General features: G+C 44.9%; 1 protein-coding gene across 1 annotated transcript in view; it reads left to right on the plus strand.

Moving 5' to 3' along the window:
• The window catches only part of PLEKHG3 (pleckstrin homology and RhoGEF domain containing G3), a 352319-nt gene that overhangs the window by 237258 nt on the left and 99003 nt on the right, over positions 1 to 16058 (plus strand). The window lies entirely within an intron of this gene.

The raw sequence follows: 16058 nt of genomic DNA on the forward strand, positions 1-16058 counted from the left end.
AGATGGAAGAAGGAGAAGATTGGGAGATGAGTGTTTGCGGGAAAGAATAGGAGCTCTGTTTTTTCAGCATTGAGAGTGAGGAGGTGAGAGGTCATCCAGGACTTGATGGTGGTTGAGGCCAGATGACTGAGTCTGATGAATGTCTGAGGAGAAGGACGAGAAGGATAGAAAGAGCTGGGTGTCGTCAGCGTAGAAGCGGTGTGGCACTCCAAAGCATGAGATAATGGGGGCAAGAAAGGAAGTATATTAGAAAAATAGAAAGGGACCAAGGACTGAACCTTGAGGAACGTCATGGACTAGAGGAACGTGAGGAGAAGTGTTGCCGCCCCAAGAGACAGCAAAGGTATGGTTGGATAGGTAGGATGAAAACCATGATAGAACAGATCCGCACAGACCAAGGGAGGAGAGAGAGTCCAGGAGAAAAGAATGATCTACAGTGTCAAAGGCAGCAGACCGATCAAGTAAAATAAGAATAGATGAGTGTTTGGAGTAGCGAGCAGTGAGAAGAGAATTAAGTAAGTAGGTAAGGGCTGTTTCAGTTGAATAGTGGGGGACGGAAACCAGACTGAGTCGGAGGAAGGAGAGATAGGCTTGACACTAATTATGAGATTTGTGAATAAACAAGGCGCTCAAGGAGTTTGGATAGAAAAGGTAAGAGGGATATAGAACAAAAATTAGAAGCAAGAAGGGGGTTAGCTGTAGGTTTCTTTAGGATAGGTATGATAATTGCATGTTTAAAGGTAGAAGGAAAGGTAGAGGTGGTGAGACAAATGTTAAAGGAGGAGGTGAGAAAGGTTACCAGAGGTGGGAAGACTTTGGGGATAAGTGAAGAGGGGATGGGGTCAGTGTGGGCTGCTGTAGGGTGCGCTTTGGCCAGTAGGAGGGCTATCTCAGAGTCTGTTACGGGAGGAAAGGTAGAGACAGTGCTGGAGGGGCTAGGGAAGGATAAGGGGGAGGAGTTATAGGAAGGTGAAGAAAGTATGTCCTGGCGTAGGGAGTATACTTTGGAAGAGAAAAATTGGCAAGGTCAGATGCTGATAGGGATGAGTTGTGGTCGGTTGTAGGAGGAAAGAGAAGTCTGGTTAGGGTTTGGAAGAGACATTGAGATTGAGTGGATTGATTGTGAAGAAGGCCAGAGAAGTAGATACGTTTGGCAGCCTTTATACAGTTGTCTTATAGGACGTGATAAGAGAAATAGGTTGCTTGGTTAGTAGGAGAACGGTGTTTGCGCCAGCACCTTTCAAGGCGGCGAAGGAAGCGGCGCATAGAAGAGAGATGAGGAGAGAGCCAGGGTTGGGCAGGTTTGCGAGTGGGCCAAAAGGAAGAAAGCGGGTAGAGTTGATCAAGGTTAGATGTGAGACATGAAGAGAGAGTGGATGCAGCTTCATATGCAGAGAGGGAGGAGACGTGTGTGAGGGATGGTAGAGTGTATGCAGGTATCATGGAAGAGCGAGGAGTTAATATTGCCTAGATCACGCCTATAGAAAGTCTTAGTGGAGGAGAGGGAGGAGGTGCTATCGGGAGTAGGCAGGAGCAAGGAAGCTGAGATTAGTGTGTGATCCGAAAGGTAGATGGGGAGAGTAGATATGGCATAACAATACATAGCATATATAGCATAACAATACCAGCGTAGCTATATCCTGCCATTTCAGTAATGAACTTTTTAATGAGTATAGTCTGCATGATTGCTCTCTGGGTCCTATTGGTCATAATTATTTCTTTGTAAGTAACACCCTCCATATTCCAGGCCTGGATATCTATAAGATGTTACCTTTTCAATAACCATCCACCTATTATTAATGGCCCCCTCCTGCATTATTTGCCGTAGCATACCATTTTTGTTTTATCTGTGTTCACAATCAGATTATTTGTGGACGCATATTCTTAGAGTTTGCTGGCTGCACTACGCACTCCCACAAACTTATAGTCAAATAATACGATATCGTCTGCGGAGGATAACCAGCGAACATGCACCCCCTGCCCCCCCAACTTTGCAGGGCAACAATTTACAACCTCCAGCTGTATAGGAAGGTCAGCCATATAGATATTGTACAGTAGAGGGGCCAGCACGCAACCTTGCTTCACCCCCCCTGATTGCTGAGCACCCCCCCATTGTCCAACTTCACATCCTCACATACACAAATGTAGCTTCATGCATCTGTTTAATGGCCTCCAATAGCCAAGAATATAGTAGTCCTTGTAATAGGTTATTAGCGGGAGTAAGCACTCCTGCTCTTTAGGGTAGCCTAAAGTAAGGCCAGAAAATATGGGGACAATCATATATTCCTCTTTGAAAAAACAGTTTAACCATCCTCTCCACTACCTCATGATACCTTTTACCATTTTCCAAAATCGTCTGAATGCCTTCGCCCAGTGGAGCTTTGACTTTTCGCCGTTGTTCTCCATCTCCCCATTTTTTTTTTATTTCTGATTATGCTGCAATTTTCCAAACTCCTCTCAGCAAATAAACCCAATTGTTCAGGTTTCCCATGTATCTTTACTTTAAAAAAAAATGTTTTGTAAGCAGGACATGTTTCCTATGGAAATCTCACCTGGTGTCACGGAATCTAGAATCTGTCCTTTTCATTTATCCCATAGGCCTTTCCCTGGGGCTGCCGTTATGATGTGATAACTGTTTGGGGAAAACCCTTTGCTTGAATCCTGAAAATGTACCCCTCCCACCCCTACATCCTAATTTGTTTGTAATGCTTGTTGTTCTGTACCCAAAAGGAACCTTAAAAACATTGATGGAAAAGTTATTTTCGAGCTACGTTCTCTTTAATGTTAACTGATGAGCAGGGGTGGACTGGGACCAAAAGAAGTCCTGGACATAATGTTCAAAGTGGCTCCATAGTCCACATTATCCGCAACCCCAACCCCTTTCCTATGAGAACATTTAGAAATAAAATATATTGCCAAACAAAAGAGGCCCAGGTTGCAGAGGCCCCCCTGGACATCTCCAGAGTTCCCTATAGGCCAGTGCAGCCCAGCCGCTGAGACCCCACCTCCCTTTGCACTGGCTAGCCAGTGCGCTACCCTAGAAGTGGAACGTTCAGCTTCTTCCAGTAGAAGCTGCGTTTTCTGCGCATCGGGCCAAGGAGTTAGTCATGACAGTGCCTGGGAGCATGAGGAGCGGAGTGTCCTGCTGTCAGATGAGCTCCTGTTTATTGGTCTTCTGTGGCTGAATTAAGCCCTAATCACCCGTCTTCATAAGCGGGCTGATGACGTAGATGCTAGATTCCACTGAAACATCCCTGTAAGCACCCAACTGCCCCTCCTCCCATAGTTCATCATAATTAAATATGATTATTGGGTGATCTTCCTGCATTGCTTATGCAGGGTGCAGAATCCTGCCAGTTCAGGGCGGACCCTGTCCTAAAAACAGGCCGTTTCTTAGGGCAGCTGGCTGCATGGGGTACAGACAGGATTGGAAGGCGCGAGGCAGGCTTCGACTGGCCTATATGTCAATAGGCCCATGACCGAACCAAAAACACAAAATGCTGGTGTGGCCCAGTTTTTTTGGTCAAAGTGGGCCACTTTTTTGGGCCATTTTGATGAGTTGCTTCACTATGCGGTAAACAGCGTTACTGAGTAAATATACTTTAAAATGCACAATTTTCACGACATTTTATCAAAAAATACCCCCTTCGGTACTATTCAATGTCACAAAAGGAATGACTAGCCATTTGCAACTGTGGCCACTTTTTCATTGGTGCCCGAGACAATTGTATAGCCCAGTCCGACCCTGGCGCGAGATCCGCTGTTTCCAGCCAGCTTTGAGGGCTGGCTTTTTTTCCGCTTTGCTTTTCAGGTACGAAGACTGAAACGAGCGTTTCTTTATCAGCCGAGCATTTACACAGGCAATTTGAGTTGGGTGGCTTCAGACAAAGCAGTCAGTGGTGAATTGGGAGGTGCCATTGATTGTCATTGGGAAGTCGATTAAGAAGTACAAATTCTCTTTGATTGGATCTACAAGTGATACAAAACCAGCTGCGTGATGTATAGAAATAAATGACTTCAAGCAGGTGACCATATCATGCATTTCATTTTACTGTGTCTCTTAAATTATCTTTAGGATCGGGGACAATAAAGCTGCAATACTACTTTTCGCTCTGCATGATTCTATGATTTTTATTTTGGCAGGTTTAATTATAGTGCCGTGTATGTACTTTTCAAGTCCTCTCTTAAATCAGAATGTTATTTTAGCTCTGGGAAGCCATATATTGACATATAGCCGCACCATTTAGAGATAAGATGTGGTCATTATCAGTAGTTGCATATAGAGCCCAAATCTCTGATTCACCACTTAACCAAAGTATGTGATCCTGGGCAAATAATTTAATCTCACTGTGCTTTAGCTGCCAAAATAGGGAGTCCCTACCAGTGATTCCGATTGCAGTATAGACAATTAAAAAAGAAGCCTCACACATGGTTTACTAGAGTTTAGTGCATCATTGACAAAGCCAACAGTTATGGCTTTTGGATAGTAAAAATGTTTTCTTTGTTACAATGCATTCCCCATTCAAAGACATGGTTGCTTTTTCCAAACATGCGGGCCACCATGCAGATCTTGCCTCCAGTCACTGATTGTTGAGTTTCAGTAAATTACAACTGATAAAAACATATTTTTGGTGTCGAATAGCTGGAGGTAGGCTAGTTGTGCTTCGAATTCAGGGCAAAATTATTGAAAAATAGATTACACCAGGAAGAAGCATTTTTGCGGCATCCAACTCTAGACGAGGACACTTTTAGGCCACACACGTGTGCATGAGATCATGACAGTGAATTCTTTTTTGCTTGTGGTCTTCTTTGCTGTGCACACTTAACATTTTTTTGTGCATTCATGAGAGGTTAGAGTTATTTTGTAATACTGTAGTAATTTTATACTGTTGGGACAGAGTTGCAGTACAGGGGTTTTGGCGTAGGGTTTCATTTCAGTGCCGGGAGGATAATTTAGGGGCAACACGTTTATCTTGTAAGGAAGACAACACAGAGAAAACAGGTTCGAATCCCAGGGTTAGAGACTGGTCTCCGGTATTAAGCGCATTATAAAAGATTAATTAATGTTTGGCTCAGGGCTCTATTTTCTCTAGAATGTCCAATGTTAAATTTGGTGTTTGTACATGCAGGTGGAGACGGCATCTGCCCACTTGTTGGCTAGAGTGGCTACCACCTACTTGCCGGGTATTTGGGGCATTTAAAAAATGTGTTCTCTTTTTAATTATTTTAGAGTAGACTACTGCCATGCCCCCTGTTTTTGGCCCCGCCTCTTGGCTTTATGCACGGCTGCAGCTCCTGCAGATCCTTGCTGCCTGGTGGCCACTTCCACCCCCTATGGCTCCCAGATCGGCCCTGCCTTTGCTCTCTTCACTGGCTCCCAGTGGCTAAAAGGATTAAGTTTTCAGTCCCTTCGTTTGGTCCACCATGCTTATCGCCAGGGAGCAAACTTTTTGCAAGTCACATTTTCTCCTTACATTCCGGGTGGCCTCTCCAGTAATGTCTGTCTGGTTGTGATCCCCAAATTTCGCCTGAGCAGGGTGGTCGAGCATTTTCTGTTGCTGCGGGTAAATTATGGAATGACTTAGCAGTTGCTCTCAGGCCTACTGAGAACCATTTGCACTTCCGACGCCTTCTGAAAACTCTGCTACTCTAGCTTTAGGGTGCTTGTGCTTGTTGCGCTAGTCCTAGCGCCAAGATGCCCTTTGGGTGAACGTGCGCGGTATAGGTGTGATTAACATAACAACGTGTTCGGCTTGCTACAGATGTTGCCAAAACAGGATTCAAACCAATAAGAGGCAAGACGTGCACAAGACCACAGGAAGGTCTGATTTCATTGTCTGTTGACTGTCTCCTTCGCATTTTACCCAGCAGTTGGTATTGAGTCAATACAACATTTTAGGTTTAAAAGGTGCACACTTTTTATACTTTGCCAGCAGCATTGTAGGAAACACTCCTCTCTTGGGTTATTTTTCGAGGGTTCGAGGTTAGTTTTCTTAGATGACCATGCATATTTGTCCTACGCACTTTTTTCCAGTTGGGAAAGTCCAATTGAAGGAAATGTACATGGTACATATTTCTCAACATATGTTCACTTGCTGTGACGTCAATTCCAATTGCATGTTAATGGGTGCGCCATTTCTTTTTAGCACTCTTGCGCTGTCCCCTAGAGTATTATTTATTCTTCCAAAAGTATGCCCAACGTCCTACAAATATGGACCGTAAAGTCCTAGACGGATCACTGATTCTGTAAACAGGGTGCTCGAGTTTCGTCATGCCAATACTTATTAAAGAAGAGTCTTTTTCTTGTTTTTTTCAGTGGTTGCTGATCGGAATTCACATCTAGGCCCTTATCTGTTAGACGTCAGATCTTATCCGTGCTTTGCCGGGGTTTCCCTTTCCCTGCTGGCATCTCCCTCAGGGAGTGGGTGCTGTGCAGAGGATACAGGGGAGCACTGAACACCTGCTTTACATGTGCTCTGGTGCTGATCTTGGCTTGGCATCTCTGCTGGGTGAAAGCATTGGAGAGTAAGGAGTCTGCAATTTATAGAAATGATTGTAGAAAGCCTCTTCTTAAAGGGATTAAAGGCGTGCCGATGTTTACCGCAGTCCTAGAGTTGATCACGTGACAGGAGTAATCTGTAGATGCAATTCACCTGACTGTCCCTGAGCAGCTATTACAGGAAATGGAATGGTGCCATCGTTTGCTCAATCTCGAAACTGCATCGCGAGCACTGAAACTTGCTATCTAAAGTATATGGTAAAGTGATGCATGACATTTGCGTATTCTACCACCTGAGCAATCGCTCTGGCCCTTAACAATGTACTAGGTGACGTTACCGACAGTTTAAGCCTCCTGCCCAGCGTATTGTAGCTTTTAGCATCCCAGGCACAGCACCGAACCCTGGTAAGACTAGCAAATGCCTAATACTTACACATATCTCAATGCTTGTTTTTAACAGGACGTCAGTGAACTACACGCATAGTGCTTATAAAATGATGGCTTAGGGCACACCTGGTTAAGACATTTTTATTACACCCGTAGCACGTTTACAGCTCCAAATAGGTCATTAACTCTCGGAAGACTGCTTTAAAAAAACACTGGCCGGCATTTCGAGCGCAACGTTTGATGTTAAGGCTTGAAAAAGCCAGCTGAAACAGATCCCACGAGGATGTGTTTTGGGCAGTAGGTGGCAATGGCCACAGGGATTTGCATGGTAATGGGTAGTCAATGGGTGGGTAAATGACGAAACGACACATACAAGCTTTGTGTATCTACTCCTATGTCATTTCTCCCTGGCTGTACTCCAATACAATAGTTTCTGCTTATAGGTGGTGCTTTGGCACAGTCACAGTGTGAAATCTTCAGTAAACAAAATTAAACATGCATTGCTGTCTAGCAGGGAACATTGGAAGAGTCCCTTGTTTATGTTCATGGTGGAGGCCAGAGTTTAATAAGTGAGCAGATGGTGACATGCCACAGGTATAGGGCGAGAATGTTGCGGGGGCATAGTTTGAAAGGGCTGTGGGGGCGAGAAGGGGTAAAAGATAATAGTAGCCTGAGGTTCCAGTGGCCAGCATGGAAAGTGCGGCTTCTCTCTAAAGCACATGTTCAGCTTATTGCCTGTGGATGCTAATATGACAAACGCGCCAACAAGAACGTATGTTAATATTTCTGCTGGAGTATTTGCGCGCATTCATCCTTGAAGAATAAAGTGGCAGAGAGACTTTGCCTGGTCATGATAAACGCAGCTGTGAAAGCGTCTGTGTGAGACAGGGTGCTGTCCTTTGTCAGTTGAAAGAACGATGAGGAGCCCACTCAGATATTCCTTATTGGCAAGAAGCTGTTTTTTCTGACACAGAGGAGTAGTAGTACCGAAGGAGTGGGATACTAGGCCCAACAAGCACGGGACCCACGTCTGGGCATACACGTCGTAGTCAGGTTGACAAAGAAAAAACAGAGATAGATGCCACTTTGTTTTTGCTTGTTCACCCTGACTGGGACGGGTATGCCCAGATGTGGGTCCCATGCCTGCTGAGCGTAGAGACCCAAGCTACTCCTCACTGATGACGCCCAACAAGGCTGAAACATGCCTGGGGATGCTTGTGGTCTCGTGCAGTAGGGGTGTGACCTAGCAGGTCGGGCTGGACTTCCCCTTTTGCGTGGGACCAAGCCTGACTTGCATTTGGTCTTTCCCCTTCTGTAATGGCTTGGCAGGAGAAGAACAATGGTCTGGAGGGTTGCCCAGAGCAGTGGCAGAGGTTCAGATTGAATCTAAACCTTCAAGCCATCACCTCTTCGTTTTTGCTTTGGGACTTGTAGCAACCAGAGGACCAAGACACCCAGGAAACCTGCGTTCTTACTGCCAAACCAGTTTGAGCCATGATTCAAGCTTGTTTGACACCTTTGAACCCAAAGGACCCCCTGGAGCTGCTGTTACCACTCTTACCTCCTCCAACCGTTGTCCCACATATTCAAACCTGTTGGCCACCGCACTAGCCGAGCGTGTCGTTGCCTCAGCTTCAACTACACACTCATAATTGCATCTGTTGCTCGATCCGCCAGCCTCTTCGCTGCTGATGGCCATCGCCAGTCGAATCGACCTAGGGGGCCCATCGAGCCCTGACCAGTGAACGCTGCATTGAGCCGCTCAAACTGAACTGTGTATTCAGTTTCCAGCATGTTTGCAGTTGAATCAACCATCGAACTGACGCTAAAGGCCCTTACGATACACAGCTCACCAAGCATTCGATTGAACAGATCCAGCACAACCACGCATCCAGTCTCCAGCATATTTGCTGTCAAACCAACTATCACACTGATCCTGGTGGCCTTTACGATTTGCCTTTCTAGAGCATTGTTCGAAATGCAGCGAGCCACTGTTTGAACTCAGTTTGACACTGCTCCCTGCTTAGAACGTGTGCTGCTCCTGAACTGCATCCTCAAACCAGTCCACTAGGTCGCAGCGCCAGCTGAGCGCGCCGTTGCCCAGACTGGAACCTGAAGCTCATTGTTGCACCTGCTGTCTTCAAACAGCCTCAATGAGCATCAAGCATTGTCACTGCAGGTTGTCATCTGGAGAGGATCAAACCATGGAGGTACTTTCGGACCGCGATCTTTGAACGCTGCACTCGCGCCATTCGAATCAAATCGCTAAACCAGTAATCAACCACTTTACTACCAAACTAACGCTGTTGGCCCTGAATCTGCACTTCTTCGAACCCCAAACTTCGAAATGCAAAAAACGGTCTTGATACCTGCTCCCCCTCAAAAACAACGCAGTTGAACCCGATTTAAACTGCTGGAACAGCACTGAAAAAGCCTGGTCCGATGCTGTCGAACTACCAAGCAAACTAAGAAGGTCCTTTTGACTGTTAACTGTCCCCTTGGTCCAGATTGAGCCCTTGAGATTGGTTAGGTCACTAAATACCTTCTCCAAGACGCATAACCTTTTACAAGAACATTTGTTTTCACTTACCTTACAACTCTGATCCATTAATCAGAGTACTGCACTGTCCTATCTTTGCTTATTCGCTGGTCCCTCCTCGGGGGCAGGTTTTGTATAGTGTTGTCTACTTAGTTATTTTGCAGATGGTGTGTTTTGTTAAAGTACATCTATTTTTCATAGAACCCTGATTGGACATTCCCTTTATTTGGAACTGTTATGTTTTGCTGTTTGGGTCGCTACTGAATCACATTCACACGCCTCTTGAGTATAGCCTCCCCTCTGCCCACGTTACCACAAAAGGCAAAGGGAGATATCTCTTAACTTTACCTGTTTTACCTACATGATTGTGTTGGCTCCTGCTTTGTAGCAGTGTGATGGCTGAGTGGGCATTTTAACCCCTGCTCATCCTTGTGCTTCTGCCGGGCAGAATCCAATTAGTCAAAGTATTAGACAGGCTTGCAACCTACTCCTTAGCAATAGCAGCAAATCTACGTGCTAATAACGGAGAAAGGAGTAGCAACAGATAGGGCATAGTCATAAAAACTTTATTCGGCACAAGCTTTCAAAGTACATCAAGTTTAAGAAAGAAAATATTTATAATTAGGATAAAATAAGGTAAGAATTTACACAGACAGAACGCATAATAGCTGAAAGGCACTTCGAAATAATTATTACATAGCCAATGTCCTAGCTATATAGAGGTTTCTCAGCCTTAGTGAAATGCAAATATACCTTTTGTAGTGCTGCTGAAACAGCCGAGCCTGAGACCGCTAAAAAAACAACGCAAAGCCAACCTGCCCAGCCGCCTAAATGGGGGGGTAAAAGCATCTTCTTCCTAATCTCCACATAAAGCTTGCATAGCAACATAAAGTGTGTAGTCTCTTCGTCTATAAGGGGACAGTGCGGACGGGTAGACTTTTTGGACAAGGACCGGTAGTGAAATCTCCAGGTGCATGCCTTACCAATCACTAAGAGGACCAACCTGAAGCGCGTTCCAATAGACCTGCCACTGCGTGAAGCAATCCAATCCATCCTTTGGTATGGGGCGGACATGCTAGCATTTGTATTTGTATGTGTATTTGTATGCTTCATATTGGACCGTTTGGGCAGCTCTTTTTGTGCACCTCTATGTCCCATACATGTTTTAATTTCCCACTAGTCAACCCAAAAGCTTTTTTTTGGTAATACCTCCCTGGTTCCTAAAAAGATCTTCTGCGTTCTCTTTCAGTAAGGACTTAAACATATAATTTAGTTAAGTGATCCTATCTCTAATGTCTCAAGGATTTTTGGGGCATAAACGGCTTCCAGATTTGTCCATAGTGATAGCCATATCCAAATAGGCCTTAACCTGAACTCATCACTAATGACAGGATGGTTCAGCATAAAGTGCATGGCATAAAGCGAGGTCAAGCATGGGAAATTGAGGAGACGTCCAATAAAAAGGCATCATCTTTTAGTTGAATTGAATCGGTGTCCTCCCTTCAAGGTTCAGCACCGTAAAGTGCTAACGCACATGGTTTTTCCTTGTAGATCTTCAAACTTGTTGCAATGGATTGGTCCCCTAAAGAATTTGCAGTACTGTTGATTGCTCCACATAGTTGGACCATGGACTGAGCTTGTTTGTGTAAATGATCCCTCCTGTGCCATTTGTTTGAGAATACCACTCCCAGATAGCTTAATAGAGGCACCTGTTCCTATTTATCAATATTCTGAACTAGCTGATACACACGCCGTTGCCCGGGCTTTCATTCCCCCATAGGTACAGGTAACTGTGCAAAATTTGGTGCAGATTGGTGAAACGGTGTGCAATTGTATGAGGAACAACAATTCGCCAAGCCACAAGCCCACACAATTTTCTTTACTTTTGCTGAAATCCGGGGAAAGGGGTGGGTTGTCGAAATATCATGTAGCCAGTGGTGTCTGGAGGGGTCCTAACAGGTGACTCTGCAACATTTGGTCCAGATTGGTGAAACCATGTGGAATTGTACAGGAAACATACGCAAAGCCACACACACATTTTCACTTATATATATATATATCAAGGGAGGAAAAAATCCTTTTTGTCCCCCAATCATCATCACCCAAGATTTTGTAGCATTAACCTTTTAGGTCTCCTGCTCCCATAAAATTGGTATATTTGTTAATAAGAGACTCCAATGCTCTAGACATCCTGGCACTAAAACTGCATCGCTTTTGTAACTCGGAACTAGGATATGTACAACACCAATCGCGTAGGGACATCAGCGAGTGTAGCCTTCAGCTCATACTCTAAAGCTTGGGTGTGTAGGTTGAACAGGGGGGGGTGCCAGGGCACTCTCCTACCTATGTTGAAGTAATCTGTGCAGTCGATGAGTGGTCTAAAGCGTATAGCAACCAGAGTGTCGTGCTGCATAATCTTTATTACTGACAAAAGGTGTAATGGTATTTTTAATTCTTATAGCTTGGCCCTATCGACCATATCGAAGACAGTGCAGAGATCCATAAAAGCCAAGTAGATTGGGGCTTTATACAAGTATTAATATTTGGCTACCAAAAGGTACAAATCAGTCTCTTGTGTCCAACCCAGAAGTGAGTCCTCCCTGTGATTCTACTGAAATGCCCTCAGCTGACTATCACAATTGACACTGGTGAAATTTGCTATATATCGAGATCAGAACACTTTAAACACTAGACAATGGTAAAGTCATTGAGATGAATGAACATTACACATTCATACGAAATAGATAGAAATAGAAATTTTGAGATCAGAAAGAGATGATTATAGTGAAGTTAATAGGTGACCTGCCCTTACCTTGACTAACAAACAATTAGATTCAGCAAGCAGGGTAGTTGGTAGCGGGAGAACAGGTAGCACGATCAAGAGTTGACTTCCAGTGCTCACAGATGTCCACAGGTTGCACGATCACGAGTTGACTTCCAGTGCTCACAGATGTTCTCAGGATAAATATCAAGTAGGTGTGTATGTGAATGAGTGTACTGTTCCTGGCGCGGTCTGATTCAGAAGAGCCTGGAGACACTGGGTCTGGCGAGGCCATGTGTACAATGGCCCCTGTGTGGAAGATACATGGTGTTTGGCACCTTGGCCGTTCACACCCTGCCAGCCCCCTTGGGAGCGCACAGCCACAGGTGAGAACTGCAATTGATACTGGGGGGGGGGGGCATGGATTATTGCAGAGGGGGTGAGCGTAAAAGGGCACCAACCATTGTTGCATGTCACTCATAGACAAGTGAGCGTGTCCTTGATTCACTGAAAAATGTAAAATATTCATAAAGATGATTTGTATTTTATTTTGTTGTTGATGGCACAAATGTACTACACATTGTATACTTCAGATTGCAGCACAGTGTGGGAAAATCCCCTGTACTGACCACTGTCACTGGGGAATTTGGCTCGAATGGCTCCAATGACACAGGCGGGTATTACTCGTCGAATGCTGTATCCAAGCCTCCCATTGTCGCCACCTTGTAAACGAATGATAGGCCACCAGCCTGTACCACCTGTGGAAGAGAAACATACAAACTGTATTTAAATGAACCTGATAAGGGTACAAACCTTAGTTGAAAATGCAGTCTTGTATCCTATGGCATAGTTGCCAGTGCAAATGTTGCAAATGTTACTTCATGGATCAATCAATTTGGGCTTTAAAGTGTAGACACATTACAACAGTGAACACCCATGCAATGCAAAACGTTTGGTGCACAGATCTTGGTTGTACATCATGAAAGACCCATAACATGACCACTATGATTTCCCCAAATCACGAGAGATGTATTGAATTGCCACATTACATTTATATGGCAGTGATAGATCAAAGTTACAACAATATAGGAGACAAACATGACATGTTAGTGGCCTAAGTGATATCACATCTAGAGTACACTTACTCGTTACTTGCATAGCAGTGGCGTGTCTTCTTCCGATATGTAGTCCAAGCATCCAGAGTTTATTCTGCAGCAGCAGTTCTCCTCCTCGGTTGGCATGACCTTGTCCCGATTGCAGGTACACCAGTTGGAAACGTCTTCCATGCGACTAGGCTCTGGCTCAGGATCCAGTGATTCATCTTCCCAACTGTCGTCCGATGCCCCATCTTTTCCGCATCTTTCTCTTAACTAATTCCGCCATGGAATACTCCAGCTCGTACTGGTAGGGCTGTATTGTTGCCATTATACGACAAAATTAAAATCGATAGTAATGCTAGTACTAGTATCTGTTCGCACAGGATACGAGCAACGAAGATAGCTGAACAGAGCAGAAACGAGACACAGGATATACAAAAAAAGACAGTGAAATGATTGAAAAAGCAACTCTGATGTTGTCTGATGAGAAGCGGTCTGTTTATACTTATTGAGAAAAGAGGCGTCCTGCCGTTTCCATGGAGGCACGTCATTAGCTGGCGCACAGCGAACCTTCACACGAGACGTGCATTTGCATTGTGAAATGGGCTGTACGCGTCTAGTGATGTCAGCTTCAGGGGCGGTGGATATGATTTAGTGCCACAAGGGCAGTTCAACTTAGGGCGATGCGGCAACGGATATGATTGGCACAAGATGGCTGCGCCCTGCTGCTTGATTTCGCATGTGTAAAAGTGAGGAAAACTAAGGTTAGATGCATAGGAATTCTTTTTACAATCAATCAACGTATGCTTATAACGACTTGCCCGATCGATCGGGACAATAACATTTTTGAGCATACTATTCCTTTAAACTTGAAGTCGGCTAGAATAGTGTCAGTGCCAGGGCTTTGAAAAGATGCTTGTATGGTAATTACTTCAATGACTATCCCTAATGTGAAGTCCGCTTGTGAGCCCTGGATGATGGACTGTGGCATCAGTAATTGATTAAAGCTGAAGTCTCTATCTATTCCTTCTGTGGAATAAACAGCCTGAAAATACTCTGTTCAAACCTGAGAACGAATGTTAAGTTCCATATATATTTCTGAAGGCTTGTTCCATGACACATTAATCAAAATTAGCAAGAATTTTAGCCAAGTTCTTAAACTTAATGTACTTTTAAGGCTTGTGCCAAAAAAGGTTTTTATGGCTGACTGAGATGGGGCTTAGCCACAGGGACTTTTACGGATTAAGTCGCAGCAGTAGCCTAGCAGCAAAGTCACAGAAATGTGCAACATCTTTGGATATGCATTGGAAACCTTACACCTTAAAGCTGAAGGCAGCAAAAGGAGGACAGGGGCTCCACTATGCCTGCTGATAAGGTGCTGGGCAATGCTCTGAAAGAGAGGACACCCATTGTGTGACCTTTCCTCTCGAGGCACTAGGAAGACCAATACGAGCTGCTTCAATAAATGGGAATAAGACAAAATAAAGGAATGGCCTGGGCCAGGACAATAAATAAAAAATGAGTGATGGCATACGCACATTCGACTGGTGTGATCGCTCTGTTGTTGAGCAAATGCTTCAATCTTTGAAAACACAGAGATAAAAAGGGGTAAAGCAGTCAAAGTAAGGAAGAGAGTGCTGTGATCTGGGTTGGGACTGACTGTGTCTAGCTAATGTATCGGATGTATACGTTTTGGCCAAGGCACAATGGTTTGTGGCTGAATTGACTGTGGTCAATTTGGCCACAAAGCCAGTTTTGCCGCGGCCAAAACTGCCCTAATTAAAAGCCCACACCCTACTTACCTTTTTGCCGTCCGAGCATGTTCTGATGCCGTAGGGTCCACATTTATTTTTGGCTCCCCCCATCCAGACCTTCAGAAACCGGGGACACCCCCTAACACCCCAAAGGCAATCCCTACCAAACACAGGGAGCGGGGGACACCCCTGCAACCCCCGGTCCCCATGTTTGGTAGTGATCACCCAAATTGGTTGTTTCCAAACTACCAAATGGTACTGGCCGATTTTGGCCAGTTGTACCATACGGTCAATAAGAAACGACCAATTTGGGAAATACCAGTCAATCAGCATGGCATTCGCTGTCATTGCAAGAGCGCCAGCAGGGTCCCCCTTTTCACCAGGGCCACCTGGGACTTTGTCACTGCCCTGCTACTGCTCATAACTTCCCTGGCTGCTCCTGACAGATGCGGGCCAAAGCGTCTCTAAATAAATCGTTCCTTGTTATTGAGTACATCTAAGAAAATGCACTAAATGTCTTGGTGTCACCTGCTTTAACGCATACCTTTAATCTCACTATGCTACAATGCCACTCAGACATCAACCTAGTGTCCCATCAGTGAACCTTGATACATCTGTATTACCCAAATTGGTCATTTCTAATTGACCGTATGGGTCGTTTGGAAACAACCAATTTGGGTAATCACTTTCAAACCTGGGGAGCGGGGGTGAGGTCTGGAGGTGAGGAACCAAAAAAAGGAAGTGCGGACCCTGCTGTGTCAGATCCGACCCGCATAGGAAGGACTGATCCAGCGCCGCATGGTCAGAACATGCACAGATGGCAAAAAGGTAAGTAGGGAGTGGGGGTCTGTGGGGGTGGGTGGGGGCTTTTAATTAGGGCAGTTTTGGCCCCTGCAAAATTGGCTTTGTGGGTGAATTGACCACGGTCAATTCGGCCTCAAATAATTGTGCCATGGACAAAACGTCAGCGCTTAGAAACCTCTGGGTATGAAGTGCATTATGAATAACCTATCATATCATA

The sequence above is a fragment of the Ambystoma mexicanum genome, chromosome 14, assembly GCF_040938575.1.
Source record: "Ambystoma mexicanum isolate Mex_15411 chromosome 14, UKY_AmexF1_1, whole genome shotgun sequence".
Lineage (NCBI taxonomy): Eukaryota > Metazoa > Chordata > Amphibia > Caudata > Ambystomatidae > Ambystoma > Ambystoma mexicanum.